A 19,751-nucleotide genomic window follows, 5' to 3' on the forward strand; every position below is an offset into this window, starting at 1 on the left:
TGTGGCTGAGCTGATGGGCACTGGTGAGGCAGCATGGATGGGCACTGGTGAGGCTGCACTGATGGGCACTGGTGAGGCGGCATTGATGCATTATTTTTGTTAAACCTCCTTTGTTGCTATTAACATTAAATTATGTTACCACATTGTATCATATTTGTCTTGCTTCATAACATCAATATCTGTTCTAAAACCAGGTGAGCATGGATGATGAGCTGATTTAATGGGTTACTTGACTGGACTTTCCCCCCAGGCCTTAGACTGCCAGCCCTCCCCTGACCTTCTGGACACAGAAGGGCTGTGATGATCTCTACCTGGAATTTTAGGAAGGATCCACTTCTTCCTGATGTTAGCACATAAGCATTCAGCAGAGCCAATTGGAATAAGTATACAGACACTTTCTTGTACCAGCATCTGGCCTTATGGGCAATTAAGTATGGGGCCATCATCTGGTCGTTGAAGTCCACCTCTCCCATGTTAAGGTTGTAACCCCTCCCATGTTAAGGTTGTATTCATGGACACAGAGGGGCTTCAACACCAGTCACTGTTGCAATTTGGACTGTCGTATGTGCGTGAATGGAGGACAGAACAAAAACATTCCGTGTCTCCCTCCACTTCACTGCAAGCTATTTTTTTTACACTTCAAGCAGGCTCTCTCCTTCCATCTAAGTCGGCAACCTAGAAGCAGTTGGGATAAGCCCCGATGATTAGACCGCACGGTGCCACAGGGGCCAATTCCAGAATCAAAAAAGTGGCTAATAAGTGGCACGCTTGTGTAATAATTATCCACGTATAAATGGTGCCCTTTTCCGAAGCCACCTTTCCACATTTCAACTACTGCGGATGGTCGGCAACAGGTTAATGCATAGATAAGACCTGGTTCACACTGGTACTTGAGTTGCACAGAATCGCAATACAAAGAAAATTGCATTGCTTTCAACAGTGTCCGCACACAACAATGCGACTCAGCGTGGAATGATTTTGGAAAAGGTTCCTGTACTACGTGCCATTCCAGTGCAATTATGACCCTATAGAATATACAGACCCTATCAACGTTGCACTATATAATTCCATTAAAAGTCAGATTAAAATTGTATGGCAGCAGTGTGAACCTAAACCAATAAAAAGATAATTGTTTCCATTTAAGGTAAAAGTACATTTTCACTAGCAGTCTCTGAAATAATGCCAGTATAATTGGTTACCTGTACTGAAGATAAATATTGTTTTGCCTGCAGACTTCTTTTTCTGAGTACAGTACATGCTACGGTGCAGAAGTTGGTGTCAGGTGACCCCTAGGGGCCAGGAACAGCTTATGCACAGCCAAAATGCATTCACGAGTTGCAGAGCCAGGCCATCCTGCTGGAGACAGGATTTCTCTTTAGTAAAGGTAACTTATTTTCATAAGCTACAAGTCCTAAATGTATTTTGTTTAGTGAAGGTGCAGTTATTCCTTAAGCTACCTACCTACACATGCAAAAAATGTGTTAATGTAATTAGAATTTCTGATGTTAAGACACTCCTGGAAGTATTTTGTTCGATATGTTACACGTCTTTGCTATTTTTTTTTTCTAGTAAGATTTCTAGTATTGGTACATTTCTTTTTTTTTTCTATGTCACATGGTATTTGTGCAACATTTTAACAGTTTTTTTTTCCAAGAAAATTCACTTTTTTGAATATTAATGCAAAAAAAAAAAATACATACCCCAATTTTATGTAAGATAGAAAAGATGATGTTACGCAAAGTAGATAGATACCAAACATGTCACGCTTTAATATTGCGCATGCCCGAGAAATGGTGGCAAACAGCGTAAATTTTACTAGCCATAGGTGACGCTTTAAAAGCCTTTGCAGGTTACCACTTTAGATTTACAGAGGAGGTCTAGTGTTAGAATTACTGCACATGAGCTGACATTCATGGTGATACCTTACATGTGTGGGACGATCGCTGTGTATGTGCATGCAGGACCAACTTTGCACAGGGGGAAGGTGGCATTTTACTTTTTCTTTTTTTTTTATTTAAATAAGGAATGTATTTTATTCTTCTTTTTTTTTTTTTTTTTTGCATAAACATAAAACATAAAAGTGAAGTCAGCTCCTGAGGAAGCGTTTTCACGCAAAACGGCCGTAGAGCAGTATTACATGCCAGAGGTCCTAGCCACCAGTGCTATTGAGGGTTCTGGTGGCTTTTCATGTAAGTGATGTTCTGAAGATTGGACCTTTGTATTTGGCTTTTTCTTGTTTTTAGTTGTTTTTAATAAATACTACACTATGGAAAGCATTTTCTCTCTTGCATATCTATTGATATAACTTCCTGCTGGTTGGAGTACTTGAAGGAATTTTTTCCGGTGTCATCATCTCTTCTGATTTGCTTTCTGGCTCAAGACCTGCTGTATAATATACAAAAACGCATTAGCTGTCCTAATAAGACAGCAACATGGTCTGGTGAGTGCGCATTTCTGTTTTTGGGTGAAGGACCACTGGTGGAGGATTGACCTTGTTTACACTGACACTGATTATCCATATGGACTTTTTTTGTAGTTTTATAGACTGAGTTCATTATTTTTGATCATATGCACTATATGTTCACTAATTTTATGTTTTAGCGCTGCAACCTATTTTTTCACAACTTTTTTTTTTTTTTTTTTTGCACTGTTGTTTTATTTTTTTGATCACTTTTATTGTTGTCACAAGGAATGTAAACATCTTTGCGTCAGCAATAGGCATGTGACAGGTACTCTTTATGGAGATCCCTCCACTACCCTTAAAAGCATTCAAAACACCAATGCTTTCGATTTTTTTGAAATGGTGCCATTGACATCTGGATAAACCAGAAGTGATGTCATGTCATCGCTTCCAGGTTATCATAGCGGAGAGCCGATCAAAGCCAATCCCAGCTTTGTTTGGCCAGTCGGCGGACACAACAGCTGGTTGCTCAGGTCTCCCTGTGGGACAAGAGAGCAAAAGGAAGGAGGGGGGCTTGTAAAACACACGCTAGAATTGCTTTTACAAGAGTGCCAATCGCTGGCTCTAAAAAACAGTACCAAAGTGATGCTTGCAGCAACTTGAAGTCCAGAGATGTATGGGTACGTCACTGGTGGGCAAGTGATAAATCTGAATTTTTACCATCTACCTACAAGCTGACATGGTGGATGCTCTAGTTCATAGACATTTGTGTGTTGTGCCAAATTTCATACAGCATGCCACGTTTGGCAGGTGCTGCTGCTTGCTAAGTTCGTCCAATGAAGTCAATGGGTCCATGCCACAGCTGCATGCCAAACTGTCCATGACAGCTTGGGCACTATACTGGGAGCAATCTCTGTATAAAAGCCTCAGCTGCCTGTATGTGTTATGTGGTAGGCATACAGGTAATTTATTAGTCCATGCAAAACAAACCAGGTTGTCATTCTGTTAGAAGAAGAAGCAAAGCATCTTCTTATCTACTGGCAGGATTAACATTAAATAAAACAATGTGGGAATGCTGTTGACTGAAGCATATATGTCACATTTGTGTTTGCTCATAGTTTAATTTAGCTAAACATAACATGGAAGGCGTGCCTCTGTTTGAGCTGGGGGTGAGGACAAAGTGTGCACAGTCTTCTGCCTAGTACACATGATGAGAAAATCACAGCGATCGTCTGCTAATCTGATCGTTAGTACACAGCTTTCAAAAAACGATCATGACAGTTCATGTGAAAAAATTAGAAGGGACAAAACCGAAAATTATTCTCGTACAATAACAGAATAAATGATTTTCGTGCAATTAGTATGGTATTAATGTGAAAAAAATTGTGTGACCAAGACCATGCATGCTCAAAAATGAAAGAATGCATTAAAGTGATTGTAAAGTCTTGTTTTTTTCTGTTGAAATAACAAACCTAATTTACTTACCTCCTCTGTGCAGTGGTTTTACACAGGGCGGCCCTGATCCTCCCCATCTTGGGTCCCTGGCTGGAGCTCCTGGACCCTCCCTCCTGGATAGTTTGGGTCTGTTTTCAATTGTGAAAAAAGAAAAACCATTGACGTATACTAAGGCCCCGTTCACACTGGGGCGATCCGACTTGCCGGGGCGACCTCATAGGTCATGGCGCGCTGCTTGCACCGCGACCTCGGAGCGGCCGGCAAGGACTTCATAACATTGAAGTCTATGCAGGTCGCTCCGGGTCGCCCCAAAGAAGCTCCGGACCCTTTTTCTAAGTCGGAGCGACTTGTGTCGCTCCTATTAGAACGGGTCCATAGCTTCTCTATGGCGAGCGACCTGTCAGGCGACCAGGTCGCCTGACAGGTCGCCCCAGTGTGAACGGGGTCTAAAAGAATGATTATAAATAAATAAATAAAAACAAAAGGAAAAATACAAAACTGCTCTAGCCAAACGTGAACATATATTAAAAATTCAGTTTTTCTATCTTTTATATTAAATAAAGTGATGGCATGAATGAAAAATACAGAAGAGAGAACCAAGGCACATTATCCCCTTGCTCCTGAAAAGCAGGGGTCCTCACCCAGAGAGCACCCTAAGCCACCTACTCATTTTATAATCCAGAACGGGAATCTCTGAGATTTGCCATTATTGTTGTATGATGATAATCATGTTTGGATATAAAGTGAATAGATTCCCAGAGAGAGTTGCAAAATCTTGACCGTGTTTAGACTTGATGGAACTTCAAGGGGTGCTTGTAGTGATCTCAACTGATGGTGCTCTGCGTAACCGGAGCGAAAGAGTAAAAAGTCGCTAACACTCCAGAAGACTGTCACATAGGCCCCACTCTCATGTCAACATTTTTGGGCCTCTCAGGGTCCTCTTCCTCAAGGGTTGGTGATCTTAACAGTACACAAACCACTATAAGGTGTATCATAAACAATTGCCATTTTTTTAATAAAATAATGTTTTCACCCTTTTGCATCCTTTATTGAATTAAAGTGATGCTTGTCCTCACCATTCTCCTTCGCCACTTCCTACCTATAGCTCTAATGTGGGCTACACATCATTGCAGCAGCTTCCTAATAGTAATAACGCTGGACCATGCCTGCACAATGGGCACTTTTAGTTTCCACAAGGGGAGAATAACACAGAGGGGTAGATTTACTAAAACCTGTGCGCTCAGAATCTGGTGCACTTGTGCATGGTAGCCAATAAGCTTCTAACTTCAGCTTGTTTGAATAAGCTTTGGCAATAAAACCTGGAAGCTGATTGGTTTCTATGCAGAGTTGCACCCTCCAGTTTTAGTAAAAAACCCCAGGGTTGAAAACGCTGGAGCATAACTGGAGAACAGCTGTCGCCACGTAACAGGTAGCGCCTGAACACAGACCCTGATGGCATGATCACCAGGTTTTCTTTTACTAAAAGCTGCACAATCATTTGAAAGGGTTAGAGTAGAACTATTGGCAAAACTTTTTTTGTTTCATTTTGGATAGAGTAAGGAAGGGCAATAAAACCCCTGTCAAATTTTTTTTTCACCATCTGTGTCCCATTTTGGAGATTTCCCTTTACTTTCTGTCCCATAGCCAAACAGGAAGTGAGAGGAAATCCCTGCAAATTAAGGTAATTCCTTGGTGATCCCCAGGTCACTAGAACTAGTGTTTCCGTTGGAAGATTTCCCCTCTATTACTATTCTGGGGACAACTCAAAATGTATTATTATCTTTTACTTTCACTTTCAATGATAACAGTACACAGGTCAAATACACGGAGGCACAGACAGCAATAAAAACTGGCAAGCAGACTAATCCCTCTGCACTTGTGGCATCACCTGGAAAGCCTTCTAAAATGGGGGATAATTAGCAAAACAAAATGGTTGATTCTGACGATCCCAGTAGTACTACAAAGACAAGAACAGTCAAGCTGGGCAGTTTAGACCCCCCTTCCCTCCCTCTATCGCTTTCCCTCTGTTCAACTGTAACTAAAGAGAATACAGATAAGTGTGAAACTGGGAAAGGTAATTGCCATAGATAAGAAGTTACAGGGAACATCTGTATTGCTTGTCAAACTAGTTAGGAAAATATGTATCTGTGACGTAACTGCTGAGCTATATATATATGGGATGTACATGCTTATTTGGGTACTTGGCAAACTGACTTGAGTCTTTGCTAAGTCTTCTTCGCTATCGAATAAAAAGGTTTTTTCCTGAAGTTTGCGTCCGGACTCCATTTCTGGTTTCCAAAAACTGTTTGCTGCTACATTTCTTGGTGCATTGACCGGGAAACCAGGTGGTAAATCTGAGATGGATGGCCATTCCACCACGACTCCTGGGGATCGGTTCGGAGCCAGCCCCTTGAATTACGCCTATGTCTCAGGCGCCACTGGACAAATTGTCTGTGAGACTACACTTCATCCTTGACACCTGCTCCGAAGCTGCCCCGACGATGTTTTGAACCCGGACTCAGGAACCAACCAAACAGTTGGAGTTCTACTTCAGGACCAGGTAAGATCTTTGCCTTTGGTTGGGATAACAGTCAGATAGGACCTCTCGATGGTATTCGAGGGAAGGGAAGCTTGATCTCTCGAGAAAACCCAAAGTCGGATGATTGCGCATCCTGGGCGGACCTCAATCTGTTAGTGGCAAAGTTCAGTGTGAATGGTGTGCATGAGACGCTGTGTCGAGAGTCTTGGACCACTTACCAGATTCTCAAAACCTTATCCTACCCTCTGTGTCTGTCCTGATGTCTTTAGGTTACAAAATGTGTGGGCAACCAGTCAGTCCTACCCCCCATTGAGTGTGATCAAAAATTTCAGGAAGGGATGCTCAAAGGTAATAGAAAAGGGTTATTGTGGTGTCTGCATCTTTAAGTGTTAAACTTCTAAACTAAAAAGGTATTGGCAGTGTTTGTCAGTGCATGCCAGCCTTCCAGTAAAGAAGAAATTTTAAAATGGGTAAAGTCCCTGGTAAGGGACCTCTGCCCAATGTACCTAAGCTTCCGTGTAATAGGTAATATTATAAAGAAAAAAAAATAATAATAACATGTAAAGAGTATGTTATGAGAAGGGAATGTGTTTTGGGGACAGAGTAGCATTCCCATGGTTATCAGAAAATCCAGAGTGGGGCATGAAGTATTTGAGGGCGGGAGGACTAAATTGGTTGCAGTATGCCCCAGATATACTCCTGAGCCCCCACAGGTATTTTCTAATGTTCCCTGGACCATCCCCAGCTAATTATGATGCAGTATACTTCTCTCTCCAACTAAAGAAAGAGGATGATTTAAGACCAAATCCTACTGCGTCTGTGCCCATAGAAGCACGTCCTGCCCCTGTTCAACAAGTAGAACAACTACCAAATAGCCAGCATAGCACGGAAGGGGAACAGGGAGCAAGAGGAGAAGAAATTGCAAGGGAAGATAAGGGTTTGGCAGGTACCTCATCGCCTGACTCCACAGTGGTGTATTCCCCTATTACATTACAATCAGGGCAGAAAGTAGGACCAGTGATGCAATTTCCATATATTATAATGGGAAATTATGTAGTAATTAAACCCATGGATACACCTGAACTAAATGATATAATAACTGATAGAATCTTGGGATATGACTTGGACTCAGGGTTTGACTGGACAAAGGTGCCCATGACTGGACACCGACTTGCAATTTTGTTTTTGTTTGATAAATTGGGCGAGAGACTGATAAACAAATGAAACTGTTGTATCTTCAGGAAACCTCAATTTGTAATAGTAAAAAGGTATTGGTCTTTGGATTGTAGAAGTTTCAGAGCAATGAGACTTGTTTGAATATTGAAAACAATGAGCTGACCGCTCAGATTGTAAAACTGCAGTAAAGTAAGATGATATGGGTGTATACGTTAAGCTCTGTGTTGTGTTAGCTAACTAATGATGAGGAAATGTTACTTGTATGAAGATGTTGAATGCATTTTGTTTTCTCTGTAGTAAATGTGGCAATGTTACCTGAATTAGGACAGAAAGGTAAAGCTAAGTATGGCTGATTTGTAACATAAGTTTTGCTACTTATGTTTGAGGGTCTATGTAAGTTTATTGGGGCTCTCTTCTCAAAGTGGGGCGATTTCTATTAGTGGGAAGCACTTCTGATTCTGCACTCTTCATCTGAAAATTTCTTCTGGTCCTTCACAGGTACGTCCCCACTGATGCAACTCCACTCAAACCTGCGATTCTGAAACTGCTCCTCTTTAATGCTCTTGTCTTTTAACTATGGTACGACCCCACTGATGCAACTCTACTCAAACCTGCCATTCTGAAACTGCTCCTCTTTAATGCTCTTGTCTTTTAACTATGGTACGTCCCCACTGATGCAACTCCACTCAAACCTGCGATTCTGAAACTGCTCCTCTTTAATACTCTTGTCTTTTTACTATGGTACGTCCTCACTGAGGCAACTCCACTCAAACCTGCGATTCTGAAACTGCTCCTCTTTAATGCTCTTGTCTTTTAACTATGGTATGTTTATTTTGCCCAACCATGTGTAGACTGTTCTCATTGCAATGTGTTTTGTTTTTTTTTTCTTCTCTGTCTCTAGTTGTAACTTATAGGTTTTTTCCCCCTTATCTTTATGGCTCTCAACTTATAAATCCGTTTTAGAAGAGAAAATGTTGCTCTGTTTAGCCAGCCTTACCTTATTACCTCTTCATTAGTTAGTGATAGGGGTGGGTGCTTATCAATTAACAGTATTTAAGTAAGCATCTCCTTGCAAAGGCACGTTTGCAAGGGGCACGTTTGCTTTTGGGGCTCTCTTCTCAAAGTGGGGCGATTTCTATAGGTGGGAAGCACTTCTGATTCTGCACTTCAGAGAATTCACAAAGTTAATAAGCACAGGAAAGGCTGAGATATACACCACACAGACTGCAGGTGACCTTTTTTACCCCTTCAGCTCTCTCCTTGTAAAATGCACTCTCTACCACTCCTTCTGACAGCAGTGTCCTCTATCCTTAAACTCTCTCTGCTTCACCCCTCTTCTCCACCCCACAGCTAATATATATCACCCTCACTTCTGTCCTCACCTTATTACTGCACTCACCATCTCCTGCTACTTCTAAATCCACACGCACACAAATCCTCCAGGACACTGGGGCATGTCCCTTCATATAAATCACACTCTCATATTACCACCCTCACCTTTATGCTTCTCCTAGCCTCTGGAGACATATCCCCAAACCCTGGGCCTCCATCATTTACCCGTGTTCAACACACCACTTACCCTGCACCCTCTGGCTGCAGCCACAGTCAGCACAATCTAGTTCCCATCTCTCTTCTTCCCAAGACTAGACTCCCTTTCTCTTGCGCCCTTTGGAACGTCCGCTCTGTCTGTAATAAACTCCCCTCTCTCCATGACCTTTTCATCGCTAACTCATTTAATCTACTCGCCATCACCGAAACCTGGCTTAACGAATCCGACACTGCGTCTTCTGCTGCCCTATCCCAAGGTGGTCTTCTATGGACTCACTCCTCTAGACCCAATGGACGCAAGGGAGGGGGTGTCGGGATCCTTCTAGCCCCACATAGCACCTTTCAGGTACTTCACCCACCTCCCTCTCTGTCACTCTCCTCATTTGAGGTACACCGCATTCGTCTTTTCTCCCCTGTTTCTCTAAGGATAGCTGTGATTTACCGCCCCCCTGGACCAGTATTGATCTTTCTTGATGACTTCTCTGCCTTGCTACCCTACTTTCTCTCTTTCGAAATCCCCACAATCATTTTTGGCGACTTCAACATCTCTATTAATACTAACACTCCTGCCACTTCCAAACTTCTCAGTCTAACCTCCTCCTTTGACCTGGAGAAATGGATACATGCTTCTACTCACTCTGAAGGCAATATCCTTGACCTTATTTTCTCCCACCTATGCACTCTGCATAACCTTTCAAACAATCCTTTCCCTCTCTCTGATCACTACCTTATTAGTTTCACTCTCTCCCTCTCCTCCACCTCCTCTCCCTCCAGCTACCTTACAGTTACCCGCAGAAACCTACGCCATCTCAACCCTTCTGTTCTCTACTCTGCTACCGACCACCTCTATGACAAAATCGCACCCCTGTCCTGCACCAACCTAGCCACTTCTGTCTACAACGCTTCACTCTTAGCCTCCCTGGACACACTGGCCCCCCTCACTACACACCGAATCAGGCCCCGACCCCTTTAACCTTGGCAAACAGATAACACTAGAAGTCTGAAAAAGCATAGCCGTGCTCTTGAGCGCCTATGGCGTAAGACTAGGTCTCAGAAGGATTTCAACCGATATAAATCTGCCCTCCAAAAATACAATTCCAGACTCCACACTGCCAAACAGACCTATTTTATCACTTTCATGAACAGCCTGTCATCACGCCCCCGGCAACTCTTCGCTACCTTTAATTCTCTACTCCGTCCTCCACTACCCCCTCCCACCGATTCACTCACTGCCCAGGAGATTGCCTACCACTTCAAACAGAAGATTGATACAATTCGTAAGGAGATCATTGCTGTTCAGATACCTTCCATGCCTTATGCTTCATGCCCACAGGTGCGATCATTACTTCCCTCATTCAACCCCGCCACTATAGATGAGGTTGCTAAACTACTTGATAACGTCCACTTAACCACCTGCCCTCTGGATCCTGTTCCCTCACAAATGCTACATTCACCTTCTGGCCCTATTCTACGCTCTCTAACCCACATCTTCAATCTCTCCCTCTCTTCTGGCATCTTCCCCAACTCTCTAAAACATTCACTAGTCAGTCCCATACTTAAAAAGCCCTCACTGGACCCAACCGATCTGAACAACCTACGCCCTATTTCCTTGCTCCCCTTTTCATCCAAACTCCTCAAACGTCTAGTCTACAACCGACTGTGCGACCACCTTGCCGAGAATAGCCTCCTTGATCCCCTTCAGTCTGGATTTCGGCCTCAACACTCCACTGAAACTGCTCTCCTAAAACTGACAAACGATCTACTAATGGCCAAAACCAATGGACACTATTCTGTACTCCTACTTCTGGACCTTTCTGCTGCCTTTGATATGGTTGACCATCCCCTCCTCCTCAAAAAACTCCATGCCTTTGGTCTCCGTGACTGCACTCTTCACTGGATATCTTCGTACTTATCCAACCGCACCTTTAGCGTTATGTACAATTCTACTTCCTCCTCTCCTCTTCCCTTCTCTGTTGGGGTCCCCCAAGGCTCTGTTCTTGGACCCCTCCTATTTTCAATCTAAACCTCCTCTCTGGGTCAGTTGATAGCCTCCCACGGCTTCCAATACCATCTCTACGCTGATGATACCCAAATCTATCTATCCACCCCTCAGCTCTCTCCCTCTGTCTCCTCACGTATCACTAATTTACTATCAGATATATTGGTCTGGATGTCTCACCACTTCCTCAAACTCAATCCATCCAAAACCGAACTTATAATTTTTCCTCCACCACGTGCCCCTTCCCCTGATTTCTCTGTCAATATCGATGGCATTACTATCAGCCCATCCCCGCATGCCAAGGTCTTAGGTGTTGTCCTGGACTCTGAACTCTCCTTTAAACCCCACATCCAATCGCTGTCCAAATCTTGCCACCTCAGCCTCCGCAACATCTCCAAAATACGCCCCTTTCTAACCAAAGACACAACAAAGCTCTTAGTTCACTCCCTAGTCATCTCGCGCCTCGACTACTGCAAATCCCTTCTCGTTGACATACCTCTACACAGGCTATCCCCCCTTCAATCCATCATGAATGCTGCCGCCACACTCATCCACCTTACCAATCGCTCAGTGTCCGCTGCTCCTCTCTGTCAAGCCCTCCACTGGCTTCCGCTCACCCAACAAATTAAATTCAAAATACTTACAACATCTTACAAATCAATCCACAGCTTAGCCCCTAGCTACATCACTAGCCTAGTCTCAAAATACCAATCTAATCGCTCTCTTCGTTCCTCTCAAAACCTCCTGCTCTCTAGCTCCCTCTTCACCTCCTCCCATGCCCGCCTCCAGGACTTTTCCAGAGCCTCTCCAATCCTATGGAACTCCTAACCCTTATCTGTCCGATTATCTCCTACTCTATTCGCTTTTAAGCGATCTCTGAAAACCCTCCTTTTCAGAGAAGCCTATCCTACCCACACCTAACAAATATACCTCCATTTTCTCCATCAGCCCATCCCCCACGGTTATTGCCTTTTTGTTTCACTTGACCCTCCCTTCTAGATTGTAAGCTCTAACGAGCAGGGCCCTCTAGTTCCTCCTGTTTTGAATTGTATTGTAACTGTATTGTCTTCCCTCACATTGTAAAGCGCTGCGCAAACTGTTGGCACTATATAAATCCTGTATAATAATAATAATATTATTAGGAGAGATAAGTAATCAAATTAGGTGAAAGTTTTATAAAGTGGTACTGTATATGAGAAGGATAGAAGCCTTTGTAGAAAGTTTTTGTATGTTTAACGGAGAAATCATTTGTACAGCCTCCCCCATACATAGAGGGACATATCACAGTCAGGTATGAGCAGAGAGCAAGTCACAATGCCCCACCCTGTAGACTGGGGGAATCAAGTTTAAGTCATTATGTTGCACAGGAAGATGACCAGACCCCATCAGTCTTCAGTCGCAGTGTATATACCCCAAATTGTAACCTTGGGCTTGACACTCTCAGGATAAGTAGGATGAAAACGGCCACAGAAATGACCAATGGACGCACAGGTCAAATGTCCACTTTCATCCCCAAAGACTCCTGGTGGCAGAAACCGAACTCTTGCCCCATCTTTTAACTCAGCTATGACAGACTTATTCCACTCAATAATTCAGATTTATAGTCCCACTATAAATGCCAGCAACTCCTACTGACTCCTTTCAATGCAGAGGAGAGACACAGAATAAGCTAAGCTAAGCTATGTTGAAAAGTTGGCAAAAAACAGCTGTGGCCCCATTGGGTAGGTTACAGATTGGAAACAAAGAGAGAATCTGACGGTAGAATGAAACAGCGAGTTGACATGTTAGTAGTGGCACTGACAATAAAAAAAAAAAAAGCTCAGAAAGGCAGAGAACTTGCAGACCTGGATCAAAGGAAGAAACAGAAAGTAATCTGAAGAACAAGCTAACTGTTGCAGCTACTATGAGAAGCAAGTTATAAGGTATCTAAAGGAAAAGCTCAATTGTGCCAAGAGACTGTAAAATACCTGGGATTCAGGGTGTCACAAGGCCAGAGACAAATGGAAAAGGGCAAGAAAGAAGCTGTTTGCCAGATCCCTGCCCCAACCTGGGAGCAGCAGAATTATGCCGGATTTGGATACTAGACTTTGCTGCCAAAGCCAGACCCCTCTATAAATTCAAAAAGGGGGGGGGGGGAATGGGAAGAACAACAAGACCAAGCCTTCCAAGTCATTAAGGCTTCCTTAATGTGCAGGCGCCTGCCTTAGGCCTCCCGGACAGCCAAAAATCCTTCTATTTGTACGTCAGTGAAAAGCAGGGAATAGCAATGGGATTCCTAACACAGTACCTGGGATCATGGCAACGCCCTGTGGCGTCCCTTTTGAAACAACTGGACACTGGATTGGCCACCTTGCCTGTGAGGCATCGCAGCAACAGCCCTCTTGGTGGCCGAAGCTGGCAAGCTATCACTAGGTAAGGAAACCTATGTCTGGGTGCCACACCAGGTACAGGTATTAATGGAATACAAAGGAAATCACTGGTTCACTAACAGCCGGATGGTCAAATACCAGGCCATGCTGTGTGAAAATCCTCAAATTCATCTAGAGACTGTTAATACCCTAAACCCAAGCACTTTGCTTCCCACCTCACCAGAACCTCTGGCACATGACTGCCTTCAGGTAACAGAGGACGTCTATACAAGTCGGCCAGACTTGAAAGACAGCCCCTTGGAAAAGCCAGATGTTGAGTACTTCATTGATGGCAGCAGTTTTGTAAAGGATAGGATCCGCTATGCCAGCTATGCAGTGGTTTAACAGGAGACAGTGATAGAGGCTGGAGCCTTACGACAGGGAACCTCTACTCAGAAAACTGAATTAATTGCACTAACCAGGGAATTACAACTCACTGCCGGACGGAGACTGAATGTTTATGTGGACTCAAAGTATGCCTTCCTGACTCTCCATGCTCATGGAGCCCTGTATAAGGAAAGAGGGCTCATTACATTCGGAGGGAAGAGCATCAAATAAGGGACAGAAATACTGGAACTCTTGGAAGCAGTATGGGCCCCCTCTAAAGTTGCAGTGTTCCACTGTAGAGGCCATCAGAAGGGAGATTTCCAGGTAGCTAGAGGCAACAGGACAGCAGACTGAGTGGCCAGGGATGCATCATTCCAGCGGCCCCCACAACAGTGAATGGCCCCCCTGTTCCTAGTACCACTCTCTGAATGGGATCCGATCTACACAAAGGCAGAACAGGAATGGATAGAGACTGAACCTGGAAAGTACAGGGAAGACCAGTGGTACCAGCTGCTGGATGGAAGAATTGTCATTCCAGCTGCAGTAGCAACTGAGCTAGTGACATAATTTCACAGGGGGAACACACATGGACAAAACAGCCATTGAAAAGGCCCTAGAGAGACATTTTTATATTCCTCGGCAGTGGCGGCCCATCCGTACAGGGCGCAGGGGTGCTGCCCCCCCTAATCCATGCAGGGCGCCGGATGCATCGATTCCAATGGGTTTTTTTTTTCTTTAGAAGCACATAATTAGAGCCAGAGGCTCTAATTGGCTTCAAAAAGGATGGGCTCGGGGCGCAGAGCACTGCGCCCAAAGCCCACCCAGTTGTGTGACATTAGCGATTTAATACTCGCTAATGTTTCCCTGTTACTCCTCACGGCCAATCAGGAAGCGGGTCCTGAGTCCCGATTGGGAGTCCTAACTCCTGATTTGCCGGGAGGAGAATCGACTGCCAGGACTCTGGAAGAGACACAGGGGTGAAGTCGCCACCTGCAGGGGGTAAGCGCAAGGGCTGGCGGGGGGCCTGACAGGTGATCGATCGAGCGATGGGGGGGTTATGTGGTTGGCTGTCTGGGGGGGCTGTGGGCCATCCCCCCAAGTAAATTAAGCACCAGAAGCCACTGTTTCCCTGGCTACCCACACAGGCTGCAGCCAGCAGATGCATAGAATGTGCCCAAAACCACCCCAGACAAGGGCCTGTACCAACTCCCGGAATACAAGCTGTAGGAGCCTCACCGATGGAAGAATTACTGGTTGACTTCACTGTCATGCCTCCCTCAAGAGGATACACATATTTGCTGGTCTGCACCTATGCAGGCTGGGTAGAGGCCTGGCCCACATGAACTGAGACTATACATAAATTGTCCCCTTTTAAAGTACTCTATGGTAGGCCCCACCCATCATAAAATACATATTAAGGGAGACCTACACCAGATGGGGGGGGGGGTGAACCGTAAACGGTTACAGAAATTAGGGGAGAATATGCAGGACATAGGGAAATGTAAAAAGTTCCAGGAAAAACTCCCCATAAATCTGGAGTCCTTATACTGTTCTACTTTCAACCTCCACAGCCATTAAGGTGGCAGAGGTGACCCCCTGGATACACCACTCCAGGGTAAAGCGAGCTGCTGACCACACAGACTCCTGGCTGAGTACAGTAGACCCTCAGAACCCGTAAAGCTAAAACTGACCAGAGAAAGGGAAGAACTCCAGCCCTGCTCCTGACACACACCTGAAAGCTGCCGGGCCTGTGCACGGCAGAAGATATTTGGACTGCAGCCCTGCTCCCAACACATACCTTTAGTGCCTTGCGAAAGTATTCGGCCCCCTTGAACTTTGCAACCTTTTGCCACATTTCAGGCTTCAAACATAAAGATATAAAACTGTAATTTTTTGTGAAGAATCAACAACAAGTGGGACACAGTCATGAAGTGGAACGAAATTTATTGGATATTTCAAACTTTGTTAACAAATAAAAAACTGGAAAATTGGGCATGCAAAATTATTCAGCCCCTTTACTTTCAGTGCAGCAAACTCTCTCCAGAAGTTCAGTGAGGATCTCTGAATGATCCAATGTTGACCTAAATGACTAATGATGACAAATAGAATCCACCTGTGTGTAATCAAGTCTCCGTATAAATGCACCTGCACTGTGATAGACTCAGAGGTCCGTTTAAAGTGCAGAGAGCATCATGAAGAACAAGGAACAAACCAGGCAGGTCCGAGATACTGTTGTGGAGAAGTTTAAACCTGGATTTGGATACAAAAAGATTTCCCAAGCTTTAAACATCCCAAGGAGCACTGTGCAAGTGATAATATTGAAATGGAAGGAGTATCAGACCACTGCAAATATACGAAGACCTGGTCGTCCTTCTGAACTTTCAGCTCATACAAGGAGAAGACTGATCAGAGATGCAGCCAAGAGGCCCATGATCACTCTGGATGAACTGCAGAGATCTACAGCTGAGGTGGGAGACTCTGTCAACAGGACAACAATCAGTCGTATACTGCACAAATCTGGCCTTTATGGAAGAGTGGCAAGAAGAAAGCCATTTCTTAAAGATATCCATAAAAAGTGTCGTTTAAAGTTTGCCACAAACCACCTGGGAGACACACCAAACACGTAGAAGAAGGTGCTCTGGTCAGATGAAACCAAAATCGAACTTTTTGGCAACAATGCAAAACGTTATGTTTGACGTAAAAGCAACACAGCTCATCGCCCTGAACACACCATCCCCACTGTCAAACATGGTGGTGGCAGCATCATGGTTTGGGCCTGCTTTTCTTCAGCAGGGACAGGGAAGATGGTTAAAATTGATGGAAAGATGGATGGAGCCAAATACAGGACCATTCTGGAAGAAAACCTGATGAAGTCTGCAAAAGACCTGAGACTGGGACGGAGATTTGTCTTTCAACAAGACAATGATCCAAAACATAAAGCAAAATCTACACTGGAATGGTTCACAAATAAACATATCCAGGTGTTAGAATGGCCAAGTCAAAGTCCAGACCTGAATCCAATCGAGAATCTGTGGAAAGAACTGAAAACTGCTGTTCACAAACGCTCTCCATCCAACCTCACTGAGCTCGAGCTGTTTTGCATGGAGGAATGGGCAAAAATTTCAGTCTCTCGATGTGCAAAACGGATAGAGACATACCCCAAGCGACTTACAGCTGTAATCGCAGCAAAAGGTGGCGCTACAAAGTATTAACTTAAGGGGGCTGAATAATTTTGCACGCCCAATTATTTCCCAGTTTTTTATTTGTTAACAAAGTTTGAAATATCCAATAAATTTCTTTCCACTTCATGATTGTGTCCCACTTGTTGTTGATTCTTCACAAAAAATTGCAGTTTTATATCTTTATGTTTTGAAGCCTGAAATGTGGCAAAAGGTCGCAAAGTTCAAGGGGGCCGAATACTTTTGCAAGGCACTGTAGAAGCTTTTGGGTCAATGCACGGTGGAAGAAAAGGACATTTGATATCTGCTAGCTCTGCTCCAGTCACATCCGGAAGCTGACTGGTCAACGCACAGCCGAAGCTGGGACTATTCACCGATATGATAATTGTTAGAAATGCTTTAATGAGCTTACTGGTAGCCATAGTAATAATACTGGCCAAACCCCTTAAGGGGGAGAGCAAATCATGTGACCTGTGTATCAAAACTTCTAAAGTAGACCCCAAAGGAACTAAGCTGCGTTCCGGTATTTACCAGAATAGGTTTCCTTTAGGCTACCTGCTAGCTGCTAGAGGGAGGGTTGTATGGTAAATTCAATCTGAGTAATTACTGTCTGAAGATTGATGACCATGGGAAAGCTATTGAAGAGATTACTAATAGGGTAAGAAAGCTAGCTCACGCACACATACAGACCTGGGATGGGTTTAATGCTGGCAGTTGGTTTGGGGATTGGTTCCCAAATGCAGGTGGGCTAAAAGCCACGTTAGGGGTAGCAATGGCAATACTGGCTGCCTGCGTTTCCTTCCTTGCCTAATTCCCCTTGAGACTAGGATGATTTGAGGTTTCATTGAAGGCATTGTAAAGAGGAAGGCAGCGGCCCACATAATGGCCATTTGGAAGTACCAACCATTAGCTCCCCGGGATGAGCCAGAACTACCATAACTCCTTCCCACATCCCAGAGGTTTCCCCTCTGAATTCAGTGCTTCGCAATGATGCTATGTGATGCTTACCCGTATCTGTGATGTAACTGCTGATATATATATGTGTGATGTACACTCTTATTTGGGTACTTGGAAAACTGACTTGATTCGTTGCCAAGTCTTTCTCGCTAGAGAATAAAAAAGTTTGTTTTCCTACACACTATCTAAAGACTAGAAAAACATTTTTGCCTTTAGTTATACTTGTAAAAAATTATAATTACATTGACATTTCTATGAGATTAAGTTGGCTTAGGTCTAATTTAAGATTAACAGCTGATGGGCTGGCACAAGCAAGGAGACCCCAGTCAGAAATCAGATACTGCATTTTACACTTTCTAACCAGAATCTTTTTTAATAAGTGAAACAGTATATGGTGGAAGGAAACAATATACAAAATATGGACTTTTAGGGTCCTTTCACACGGGCGGTCCGTATGTCCGTTTTTCCTCCTATCCATTTACGGATGAAAAACGGACATAATGTATGTCTATGGGATTGGGGACGTTAGCGGATGACCATCCGCTGACATCCATTTTGCGTCCATTGCGTTCAATTTCTATTTTTTGAGATGGAAGAGAACCCTATTTTTCTTCCATTTAAAAACTGGAAAGGACGCAAAAACGGATGTCAGCGGATGTCATTCGCTAACGTCCGCAATACCATAGACATACATTATGTCCGTTTTTAATCCGCAAATGGATGGATGAAAAACGGACATACAGGATGGACCCTACTGAAGTGTCATCCGTGTCCGTTTAAAAAAGAAAAAAAGTCACCGAGCGGAACAAAAACGTAGCTGACCGCATGAAAGGACCCTTACAAGCAATATAAGGGTCTCTATTAAAAAAAAAAAAAATGTATTTATAAATGTGGTCATTTGGGCTGCTAAAAAAAAATACCAATTATTTTACCCCAAGGACTCCTTCACATGGGCCATCAGGGGGCAAAAAAGAAGGTTCAGTTGTAGTTTTAAAGCGCCTCAAAGGTGGGGTTCATATGCTGTAGCCACAATGCTTTGATTCGCAGAGGCAGGAAAAATATCTCTTTCAAGTTAATGTAGCCACGAAACACAGAATGCATGCAGTTGTGACATGGTGGTTAGGGCTTTATAGGAGTTAAAACATATCACCATTCAACCAGCCTGTTGAAAAGCAATCCACTGTGGATTGTTTTTCAGAGGGGGCAGCAAGGGCTGCTGTAAGTGTAAAACTGTGCTTACTTTGTTCCCTCTCTGCACTGTACATATTTTTATAGACTTCCTGAACTTCTTGTGGGCCTACAGTATGTGCGCTCCAGCAACAGCTGAACTTCAGTTTTATAGCAGTGACTACAGCAAAAAGTGCCAGTGTACTGTGCGCGTTAGCAAGGCTTCTTGTAGTCCATTATGGTGGAACCATCATCAGCCTAGGGAAGCAAGTGCTTTGCTAATTGAAATATCAATTTTGAGGTCATTAAAAGCAGGCATGAAAAAAAAAAATACAAGGAAAAAAAAAATTACAGGAATGCATAGACATTAAATGTACAATAACATATTTGGTTTAGATTTAGATACACTTTAACTACAATTTCGTTTTTTTTTTTTTTTTTTTAATTAATGGACATGCTGATATACAGTAATAAGCAGCTAATGAGCTCTATACATACAGCATAATACATTATACTTTTATAATAATGGATAATATTCATTGTTCCTAATGTATTCCTGAAGATATTAGTTTGGAGTAAACTGCTATAAGACTTC

This window comes from Pelophylax lessonae (assembly GCF_965119305.1).
Source record: "Pelophylax lessonae genome assembly, chromosome: 10".
In the NCBI taxonomy this organism is placed as follows: Eukaryota; Metazoa; Chordata; class Amphibia; order Anura; family Ranidae; genus Pelophylax; species Pelophylax lessonae.